At 37.6% G+C, this 12,428-nt stretch overlaps 1 non-coding gene across 1 annotated transcript; it reads right to left on the minus strand.

Annotated features, from left to right (window-relative positions):
* Positions 1-11,600: 11,600 nt before the first annotated feature.
* On the minus strand, positions 11,601-11,703 carry LOC133867528 (small nucleolar RNA R71). Its single transcript, XR_009900086.1, has one exon. It is a non-coding gene; the product is annotated as a small nucleolar RNA R71 (small nucleolar RNA).
* Positions 11,704-12,428: the final 725 nt, after the last annotated feature.

Raw genomic sequence — 12,428 nt, forward strand, 5'->3', positions numbered from 1 at the left:
TGGATTTCCTGGGTTTGGCTGCCCCGGAGTGGTTTTTCTCTTCACAGAGTTTCCACATTTAAGATATTTGGTAGCACACAAACACACACACTTGGTTGAATTAGAAGTCAATAATTATTAACACATGATTTAAGAAGCATTGAGTTTGGATGTGCCTAGATGTTCACATTGTTCAGAGATTGGAATGTTATGTCTTGGTATAGTAGGCAATTGTTGTTTGCCCTTCAGCAAAGACGATCTTGCATATTGGAGTCTCACTCTAGTGCTCGCATGATCACACTGACGTTCAAAGGCAATGAGTCTCAGTGTATTCAAGCGTAGTGTTATCGATAACTGTGGATGCAAATGTCTTTGTATAGCTAAGCTAAATGTCTTGTTTTAGCATTTCCAAAATGCATTAAGCCTCAATGTGTTGGGAGACAGGTGTTTCAGTAACTTAAGGATGCTAGTGCCCTGTATAGATATGCCTCGAGCAACAATGTATAGTGTGTTGGTATTTCTTATGCATGGGATGCTTGTGTTTCGGTACAGTAGACTAAATGCCATTATTTAAGCTCAAGGGTTATGTGCATGTGAATGCTCTCGCGTGTATATAAACCTAAGCAAACAAACTACAAAGTATTATCGTAGGTGAGGTTGTATGTTTTTGTTTTTACAACAGAACTTCTATGCATTATCTCAGCTGCTTAGTATGTTTTAACGTTTTTAAAAGTCGGTGTTTGCTATATTAGTTATTGGGGTTTTCAAACAAAAGTTTATAAAATTGGTAGCTAATATAGTGTTCACAAGACTAAAAGGGAAAAGTTGGTTCTTTGCGAAACCTCAGTCAGTTTAATATCACTGAGGTCTCAGTATGTTTTATACTGAGACAGTGAACTAATTCTTTTACCTATACGAATGTGGCACCCACCACAACCGTATAGATGAGGTTTCTTGGCTACAGGTGTCACGGATCTAGAGGATGACCAGTTTGCTTAGCATATGGATGCGATGATTGGAGCACATCACGACAGTCATAAGTCATGGACTCATGGGTAGTTTGCATTTTAGGTATTTTGAAGTGGCTCGTGTCCTGCATGACACATGTATTATTGAGCCTGTATTTTAGTATGTAATTATAGTAATATGTTTTAGAAGCCTTAAATAGATAGATATAATATGGCTCTTTGATTATGATTAGATTAATTGTAGTAGAGTCTATATTGTGACTACCGCTATTCAGGTTTATGTTTTCCGCTGCATAGTTAAATAGACCTTACTCTGATTATTAGTTGCATGTTATGGGGCATGTGCCATATGTTGGCTGAGCGACATGTTGTTGTGCCACTGTGAAGATCCGTTTATATTTTTAAGAGATTAATGTTTATGAAATTGATTTGTATAAAAATAAAATAAAAAATGGGGTGTCACATTTTGTCACGATATTTAAAATTTTGAATAACGTAGTATCATGTATATGAACGTAGCACCGTGCACACTGTTAATTAGATGCAATATTAAAACAAAATCTCAATGATAAAATGAATATTCTCCATTTCCCTTTAAATGTAAAGCATCCTGTTCCCATGGGAAGATGGTAGAGGAAAACAAAATTTTCTTGAATATTTTGGGAATACATCTCTAAAAATAAGTAGAAATGGATGTTAGAAAATCCCCTCCCAAAACAAATAAACTCATTTCAAAATTATACATAACCCCTGTGAGACTCCTCAATGGAACCTAGCTCGATCTCACGTCCAACTCCCACGAGCTTAATTAGTATATCTTAGCCAACAAATAAACACGCTATATATTCGGCCATTACAGCACCTCAAATACAATTTCTTCCATCAATCTTTAACTTCTCTTTGTAAGTTTTCATATCCCTATATTCTTCTAGTAATGAAAAGTTTCATAAAAGTTGTAGTTTTAATGAAATCGTGTTAGAACATGTGAAGTTTGCATAAATTCACATGATAGTATGTCATATATTTCAATAACCAGTGATTTAATGTTGTTTTATTTCATATTAGCATCATAAAACCATGATTTAATTTCTGGTTTCATAAGATTTTAAATTATCATAACTAATCTTATGTTAGGTTACCAGAAAAACTTGTTTATTTGAGTTAATTAGTTTTGTAAAAGTTGGAACTTTTTGATTTCTAACCATCAAACAAACTTGATATTTTCCAGCTTGCTTGTTTTTTATGGATGAAAAAATAATTTTGAAATTCTCCCTACGACTAAGCCTTAGACATGATCTTTCTTGATTCAAATTCATGTTTTCAAATCCTAGATTGTGTAATTGTTCTGTGATGCTTTTAATCTTCAAAAATAGTTTTCAAAAAACTAATTTTAGGTTCTAGAAAGAAACTCCAGAGGCCTATAAATTGGTCCTAAGGTCTTCTAATCATGAGTTTTAAGCGTGCAAAACCAAACAACATCGATTTAGGCATGTTTCAAATCATGTAGCTAGTATCAAAACATTTTTCAAATTCTCATGCATCATTTACTGATTGAATTAGATTCCATAAATATGTCTAAGATGGTCATAATTGATCCCCATTGGCATATGTTATTGATTCCAAGTGGCCTAGTACTGCTAATTGGAATTAAGTTAGTAGCGTAAAAAAAACATGTTTAAGAGTTTTATGTTTAAAACAAATTGGAGGAAGGTTCTAATGGATCAATCATGGTGTTTTCCTCTCGTGTAGAGTTTCAAAAATGAATTTTCTTAACCCAAGAATCAAATTGGAAATCAGAAGGGGAAGGATCAAGAAGGGTCAATAGTAAAGACTAAGTTCTAATTAGGAATAAAGCTATTAGACCTAAATCAGTAAGGTTGACTTAGGTGGGTCTTCTAACTCAAGTTTCTAGATGCTAGTCAGTCTAGTTCAACTAACAGGTAAGTAATACTGCCTCATCCCTTAGAATTGAGATTTTATGATATAATTGCACATTTTATTTTAAACATGTTTAGATCTTTTATATTATTAAATGTCATAGATTTTTTTTTTTTTTTTTGTCTAGATCATTTATCAAATTTATGATGTCATTTATGAACATGTGTTACTTATGGAAGTAAGGAGATGTTTTATGAAGAAAGAAAACGTCTCTATTTGGTGACCCTAGGATATGAATATGAAAAGTTAGGAAAAGAAACACAAGTAGGGCATATTTAAATAAGGGTATTTTAATAAATGTTTTGGCCTAAGAAAGAAAGAAGCATGGTATCAATGTTAGTGTGAAGTGCACCACACAGAAGGAGATGTAGGGATGGTGTGGCCAACACTAGATTGCAAAGCTCAATGCACCTAGAGTTAAGTAGCTTGCAACCAACACGTCCGCACCCATAGAATGTTGCCAAGAGCACAAGGCACGCACAGCGTAATAGTATGTACATACCGCTAAGGAAAGAAAGAATTTTATAAGAAAAAACACATTTAACCCCATCCCCCTCCCTCCTCCCCCCACCCTCGAAGTTCTACTGCTTTTTCGATTTTGCCACCAATGTTTAAAAATTGAAAATGTTCACAACCATTTGGCCCCATGGGGGTGCCCGAACCACTCCCGTAATATCCAAGACGTTAATTAGATGTTTGAAGTGTGAATTAGAATAAGTAAATGATTAGAGTTAGTAAAATGGTAAGAAAAGATGCACCTTGAAAATGCTTAGAAAATACATAGAAACAAGTTTTGGAAAGTCGTGTCGAATTGTCAATTTCTCTTTGAGCTTCGGGTCGAATTGTCAATTTCTCTTACAACTTTATGGAACCTAGATTTGTCTTTGTGGAATCTTCTCTTTGAATCTTCAAGATGATTTCGATTTGTATATGATGTACACCTTATTATGAACTAGTGTGTGTTGGAAAATAATGGTACTCTTAGTTAAACCAAAATTATAGAACTTTATTATAACTGATAATATAACAAAATGACTTTGTATTTTTTTTTTTTTTTGGACACTCTACAAAGTGTCCCTTATCCATATAAATCTTGAAGTTGGATTGGATCAAACCTTGTATAATGTGAACTGAATTATATGTATATACAAAAGTGGAAGCTAAGAAATCTTAATGAAACACTTGCCATGCACATTATGCATAAAGTTGTGGGATGCCTCATTTTATATCTCTTTTATAAGTTGCTGACACATATCAGCATGTGATTGGGGTAACATCTTGCACTAAATTAGGATTAAAGACACTCTAATTAGTTCCTATGTGTTCCTATTAGAGTTGAATTAATCGTAAATCATAAAAGGGGAAGAAAATGGGATTTTAAACCATGTTTGATGCTACAAAGACTGTCACATCCGCCCATAAATTGTCCTAAAGATGCTACGCCAGTCACTAGAAAACGTTTGCAAGATGCCACGAATGAGATAGAGTTGTCCCAACAATGTGAGGACTGTTTGAATGGTGAAAGTCTTCAAGCTAACTAGATTGAGCCAACTCTTTTCTTTTCTACCTTACGTTTACTATAATAGCTACTATTAGTGGAAATTGTTCTTTAAAAGTTTCGTAGCTAATATGGTAAACACAGACACTTCGTATCCTTGAGGAAATCTTACTACTTATACACTCATTTATACATATATCATATGACTAAGCCATACTCGTATACAAGTTTTTCAAACTTTCAGGAATTACAAGCACACAGGTATGTCTAAGCAAAAAATGAGTAGCATCATAACCCACCTATGCAGAGATATGAGCATCAAAACCTTAGGGAAATACATGTATCTAATCACAATTAGGTTCAATGCCATATAAAAACATCATATGCACTCTAGCCGTAACTATATATATATACTCTGTTCCATTCAAACTCATGGGCATATTGGTACGTCTAATATGAGATTCATTAAATCATCTATGCAATCTAGCTGTAACTGTATACATATGTTCTGCTCCATTCAAAATCATAGGCATACTGGTACATCTAGCTATGAAAACATCATAAAACGTAAATCATGTCACACATCATGCCATGCTTGCCATACATCTGTTTTCTTCGTTTTCTGTTGATGAAGCTGGGGGGCTTTATACCCACTGGTCTTACACTTGCTCTGCCAAGATATCTTTCAACCTTGGTCGTACATTTAGCGTTAATGATTTTGTTCTATGCTCATCACATCTCACATGATCATGCTATTATAAATATATGCATCGTATAACTTTGTGTGCTTCTTTATCCCTTTTCAAATACATCATGAAAACATAATTCTCAACTCATTTGAAATCATCTAAAGACATAACTTAACATGATTGAAGGTATTGAAATCAATCACAAGCATATATCATCTCAAGATATCATCGGCTTGGGTTTAAGCAAATATAGCATTTTGCATATTATAAAACTACAAAACTTAGTATCTTTTCTCAATGAGGTAAATACTCACCTAGGCTGCTTGACAATTGGGTATGAAGAAATCTTCCTTGTAAGTCACACAATGCATCACAGTGCTAGTTTGTAATTGGCCACATTCTGTTGGACAAAATCACTTCTTTGTAATGATACTTTTTAACCGAGATTCCGCTATTCAGAGTGCTTCCAGGAGATTCTGCACAATTTACAAGTCAGAAAATTCGGTTCCCTGCCAGCCGTCCGGACGATGTGTCATACCGTCCGAATGAGAAGAACTTTCCGTTCGGACCTTCCTCAGTGTCAAGAAACTTCGAACTGCTCCAGCTTGCATCCATCAGGACGTTTTAGCAACACGTCCGGACGACTCTCAGTGTTCGGCAAGCTTCAGGATTTCTTTCCAAAACATAGTTATGGGAAGATCACTGCAACCGTCCGGACAATGGTGGATTCCCGTCCGGACGCTCTCATCCATAAGGCAAGTATCGCATTCAAAATCCAAACGTCCGGACGCCAGTCAGCATGGTCCGGACGTGCGAGCATTAGATATGGAAATTGTGTGCATCAGATCAACCGTCAGGATGACCATCCCCTTGGTCCGGACACGCGAAGCTTTGGTATGGAAATTACTTGCAGCAAAAGTGCGACCATCCAGACGACAGGACACCACCGTCTGGACGCAGCTCAAAACAGGAAAGAATTTCAGCGAAATTTTCGGAAAGTCGATCGTACAGTTGTCTGTCCGGACGGGGCCTAGGTTTTATCAAGCCAGACGCTCATTTGAACCCTGAGCCTATAAATAGAGGTCCCTAGGCTTGAGAATAGCAAGAATTTGATATTGAATTCCCTTAGTGCTTAGAGAGCTACATTGTGAGATTATTGAGCTGAGTTGTCTCTCAAAAAGCCATTATTGTGTGTGCTGTTGCTGCGCTTTTTTATTGAAGCCTATCTTAGGAGTTGGCCCTAAGGTAAAGGATTTCATTGAAGACCCCTTCGGGTAAGAGACCTTGTTGGGAGGCGTTCGTGTTGGGTTACACGTCAGAGTTCAAGGTACGACCACTGCATCAGGGATGTGTGAGTGCTATTACTTTGTAACTAGTCTTGTCTTCTGAATAGTGGATCTCCTTGGTTTGGCTGCCCCGAAGTGGTTTTTCTCATATTGAGTTTTCCACTTTGTTAACAAAAATTCTTGTGTCTTTTAAATTCCGCATTGATATTTTGTTAATACTTTGTGCACACACAAGTCATTTCAATTTTTCATTTGGTATCAGAGCTTGGTACACTCTGTTGAGATTCAATTCTTGAGCGTTATTTTTTTTTTTACTTCTATCTATTAAAATGTCTCAAACTCTTAATACTATTCCTGCCTTTGACGGCACAAACTATGGCTATTGGAAGGCTCGTATGTGGTTCTTTTTAAAATCTATTGACTGTTGGAGTATTGTTGAAACTAGTTGCACTAAACCAGCGGATGCAACACTCGAACTAGTCCCTCAGAAAAACGCACGACTTTCTAATGATAAAGCCCTCTATGCTCTATGTCAAGCACTTTCACCGTCTGAATTTGCAAAAAATTCAAACTGTGAATCTGCTCAAGAAGCATGGCAAATCTTGGAAACAACATATGAAGGCACCAAACTTGTAAAATCTGCCAAACTTAAAATGTTGATTTTTAGATTTGAAGAAATTAAGATGTTGGAAGAAGAGACATTTGGAGAGTTTTACTCCAAAATGAGTGACCTAAGAAAGTCCATGGTGAGTCTTGGGAAACCCGTCTCAGATGTAAAACTCATCCGAAAAATTTTAAGATCTTTGCCTGAGCGTTTCAAGATCAAGGTGACTACAATTGAAGAGAGCAAAGATCTGGAAGAAATGAAGATTGAAGAGTTGGTGGGATCTCTTCAAACTTATGAACTGTCCCTGCCCCCGGTCAAAAAGCTGAAGACCATTGCCATGAAAGCTTCCAAGAAAAAGGTAGAAGCCTCATTTGAAGATGACTCTGAGGAAGAAGAAAAAGTTGTGGCTATGTTGGCCAAAAATTTCAGAAGACTAATAAGAGATGACAGATTCAAGAAGAAGTTTCCTGAAAAGATGAAGAATGCTCCCAGAGAAGCTGAACCTGAGGAAGCAGAGAAGAAAGATCCCAGAGGTCCGAAATGTTTTGAGTGCTCAGGATTTGGGCATAAACGAGCTGATTGTGGGAACCTCAAGAAGAGCAAAGGGAAGGCATACAATGTGACTCTTAGTGATGAGTCAGAAGAAGAAGAAGCTCCTGAGTCAGAAAAATTTCTAACCTTTATGGCTCCACATGTAGAAGAGGAGGATTCTTATTACTCAGAGCACAGTGGTAGTGGGGAAGAACTCAAGGAGGCGTACAAAACTCTCTATGTAGAGTATGAAAAACTGAGGGAATGACGTAAGCAACACATTCATGATCTGAACAGTTTGCAAACTGAGAAGAGTTCTTTGCAGCGGAAAATACAAGATGAAAAATTGAATTGACTTCTAAAAATAAAGTGTGTGCATAAGTGTCAACAAAAATTAAAGCACAGCAGAAAGTAAATGACACACAAATTTTTGTTGACGAAGTGGAAACTCAGTTAAGAGAAAAACCACTCCGGGGCAGCCAAAACCAGGAATTCCACTATTCAGAAGACATAGCTAGATACAAGACAGTAACACTCACATGTACCGATGCAGTGTTCGTACCTTGATCTCTGACGTGTAACCCAACATGAACGCTTCCCAACCAAGTTCACCTACCTGAAGGGGTCTTCAATGGAACTCCTTACCTTAGAGCCGACCTCTAAGATAGACTTCGGTTTATAGCACAGCACACTTGAAAAACGGCTTCAAAGGAAATATCATGTCTCTGAGCTCTAATGGAATTCACACCGAATTCTTGCAGTTCTAAGTGCCTAGGGGCCCCTATTTATAGGCTGGGGGTCAAAATGGGCGTCAGGAAAAATATGCCTGGGAGCCATCCGGACGGTGAACCATGGCCGTCCGGACAAACAACTGTGTGACAGGATTTTCTGAAATTTTCGCGGAGAAATCTTTCCTGTATAAGATCATCGTCTGGATGGGATGGCTCGATCGTCCGGACGGACGCACGTCTGCTGCAAGTAATTTCCATAACAGGCTACGCGTGTCCGGACTATGGGGTAGGAGTGTCCGGACGGCTAAACTTCAACAGGCAATTTCCATATCTGATGCACGTGCGTCTGGACCATGAAGGGGAGATGTCCGGACGATCTAATCGGCAGTTACCATATACGATGCACCAGCATCCGGACCACAACTGTCAGACGTTCGGATGGTCAATTTTGAACTGCGATTCTTGCCTTATGGAGAAACGCGTCCGGACGGGATACCACATCGTCCGGATGGTTGATTGATCTTCCCTTTCTTGAAACTTGGAAAGAATCAGTGAACCGTTCGAGAACTGATAGGCATCTGGACGTGCTGCTGAAACGTCCGGACGGAGCAAGCTGGCACAGAAGCTTCTCGATACGATGTAGGTGTTCGGACGGAAGAAGCACGTTGTCCGGACAGATGATGCTTGTCTGTCTGAAGTCCGGACGGAATGACACGTCGTCCGGACGGATGGAACAGTAGACAGATGGGCGTCCGAACGGGAAGAGACATCGTCCGGACGGCTGACAGGGAACTTGAAATTCTTCTAACTCGCAGGCAGAATCTTCTGACATCACTCTGAAAGTGGAATCCTTGTTTACCGCATCATTACACATAAGTGATTTTGTCCAAACACAGAATAAGGCCAAAATACTAACACAAGAGCTAGATGAGAAGTTACTAAAGACACTAATGAAAAACTGACTCACATGCTATCAATTTAGAAGAGCCCAACTGACAAGATTGGTCTCGGGTATGTAGCTCCTCCTTCTAACACTCCCTCAACCTCCAGGACTGTCTTTGTTAAGCTTGCAGTCCCAGATCCTCCCCTCACTATTGAAGATAAAGGGAATGACAAGCTTAATGGAGATGTTCAGGGCACTCCGAAGCTCCCTTCCATCAGAAGATCTCCTATATGCCATCATAAGGGTTTAAAAGGCTTATTGCATACACTAGGGAGTCCACTATATGTTTAGGGTAAACCCTCACGAGACTTCACTCGTCCACTAGGGAGTCCTAGGAGTTTAAAAGGCTTATTGCATACGCTAAATGCAATCGTATTTCCTACGACAGACGAGGTAGAGTAGTTATTGTTTTAGTTTCCCTTTCATTTTCAATTCTGCATTGCTAAGGGACTAGCAATATGAAAGTTTGGGGGTGTGATAAGTGCTGAATGTTACACATTCAAGCCCCTTAATTTACATATGTTAAGCTCTTAGTTTTGTTATAGTTTGATGTTTTGAGTTGTTTTTGTGTTTTCTTGTATTTTACAGGTTTTGAAAGAAAATCCATCAAATTACAAGATTATAACGAAATCAGCAAACTCACTTTTGGATACATTCAATTCCAATCAATTTTGAATTTAAGGAAAGAGAAGTCGGCAAAAATTAGTTATTTTTGGAAAGAATCCAGAATGAGCACGTCTCCGTAATTTAATCATAACTTTCGTCTCAAGTATTAGATTACAACAAAATTGATGGAGTTGGAAAGCTAAGATAAAATAAAACAAATATGTCAGAAATACGTTTTTCCTAATTCGGAAGTTTACCATGCCAAAATCACCCCGAAAAAAAAGACTGCAAATCTGTACTAATTTTGGAATCCTTTTCCTACTTGGATGGAAATTTCAGAAAAGGAAAAGACTTGTAATTATTCTATTTGTACTAGAAGACCTATTTATAATTGTTCTAGGATTTCTAGAGCTTTTAGAGCTTCTTTAATCCCTATAAATAGGCCTCTAGCCTTTGAAAAAAAGAGACACACAAGTTTTGAGGAAGAATCAAAGGTTACATCAAGAAGGAGGTTCTTTTTAGTTTTTATTTTCTTTCTTCCTTTATTTATTTTCTGTATGTATATAATTTTAGTTTATATAAGTTGTAACTAATACTTTAGTTAGGGCTCAATTGAAGCCCTAATCATGTCTCTTTATGTTTTTCAATTTGCTTTGCTAAAATTTATATATTGATGCTTAACTTGATTAATTCTAGTTTCTTGAATTCCTCGCATGTTTATGTTTGGCCATCATATGCATGTGGTATGGATCTGTTATTTATGTCAATTTGGATGACGGAGTCCTGGGCATAATAAAGTAACGAAAGAACCCCGACACAGGTTCTTAGATTAATCAATATAAAGACAACTGGAATAGACACAGGTTCTTAGATTAATCAATATAAAGACAACTGGAATAGATACCATATTTCAATCTGAGTGTATTTACTGATTTCCATAGATTTATGCTTCCTTGAAGAACAAATTAGTAGATACCATGCTAAATCCTTCAAGGAAGAAAAGAGTTAGAGTAGATACCATGCCTAACTCGTTGCTCAGGGAAATCAATAGCTTTAGGAAAAGATACCATTCCCTTGTGGCTGGTAAACATTAAGTATCATGCTATGATTGTAGTATTGTGCATATTGTGAATTTTATTTGAGTATGATTGGCGGTGGATATTGAAGCCCTACCTTTTCTTCATAGTATTTTTAATTCAATCTTTTATCCCATTTCATTCAACATATCGCTTTTAGGAATTTCTCTTTAAATACAATTTATACCATTCATTGTGGGAATGTTCTCGTATTTGCCTGCTATACTATTGTTTTGATCTTGTGCACTTGCGAGTAAAACGTACAAGTATTTGCCTATTTATTTAGGTAGATATTTGCACAACAAGTTTTTGGCGCCGTTGCCGGGGATTGTGTTAAATTGTGTTTTTAAAATTTTCCTTTATTTTAGGCAGAAGTATGGGTAGAGAATCTATGTGAGCGGAAGCCGATGAAGAGTTCCTTCATACCAAAAAATCCAAATCAGCCCTCTTGCATTGATTTTTTCAACCGAATGTGCAAAGCAATTTTGATTTGTCTCCGTTGCTCAATATGGTTCCACACTATAGAGGCACACCTACAGAAGATCCATATCATTTGGGACTTCTTTGATCTTTACAAAACTCAAAACGTCCATGGCTTAAATGCGGAAGGAATCAGGTTAATCCCTTTTTCATTGAAAGATAATGCTAAGTTATGGTTGAATTCTTTGGCTGCAGGGTCTATTCACAATTGGGAGGAGTTGACCACAAAGTTCTTGAAAAAGTTCTTTCCAGCCCAACGGACTAGGCAATTGTGAAGGGAGATTCAAACCTTCCAACAAAAAGATGGAGACCTATTCTTTGAGGTGTGGGAGCACTTCAAGGAGCTGCTTCTAAAATGCCCACATCACAATCTATCTCAGGACGATCAGGTACAAGCTTTCTATGAAGGTTTAAATGATTCAAACAAAAATCTTGTAGATTCAGCTTGTGGAGGTGTACTAATGGAAAAGAATAGCGAGGAGGTAAAAGAACTGTTTGAGACTTTACGCGAAAACTCCCAACAATTCTCATCCCGAGGGAGGTAAGGACTCAAAATAAAAGGCATCTATGAAGTGAATGACAATAATGGAGTTCAAACTCAGATGGCTACCATGGAGAGGAAACTGGATATGCTAATGAAAGTCATGACTTCTCATAACATCTCTCCCATTCAACAGATTGCTCAAGTTGAGGTATGTGCCATATGTTCTCATTCTTACCACACCATTGAGACTTGTCACATGTCTTCATTTACAGATCAGGAGCAAGTGAACTATGGGCTCCAGAATAACTATTCTCCAAAGAACAATCCATACTCCAACACTTACAATGCAGGGTGGCAAAACCACCCCAGTTTTTCATGGAGTAACAATCAAAATGTGCAAAATCCAAAAGGGCAGCAAAGAAATTTCTAGCAAGGAAATAACTATCAAGCTCCACCACAAGTAGTCAAACCGAATCCAGAGCCAAAGAAGAATGACCTCAAAGATGCTCTACTCAAATTTTTGACTGAGCAACAACAGACTAATGCTCAGATCAGTCAAGCTATCAAAAGATTGGAAACACAAGTGAGACAGTTGGCCAAAGAGTTAAGTGA

Source organism: Alnus glutinosa, chromosome 4, assembly GCF_958979055.1.
Source record: "Alnus glutinosa chromosome 4, dhAlnGlut1.1, whole genome shotgun sequence".
Classification (NCBI taxonomy): domain Eukaryota; kingdom Viridiplantae; phylum Streptophyta; class Magnoliopsida; order Fagales; family Betulaceae; genus Alnus; species Alnus glutinosa.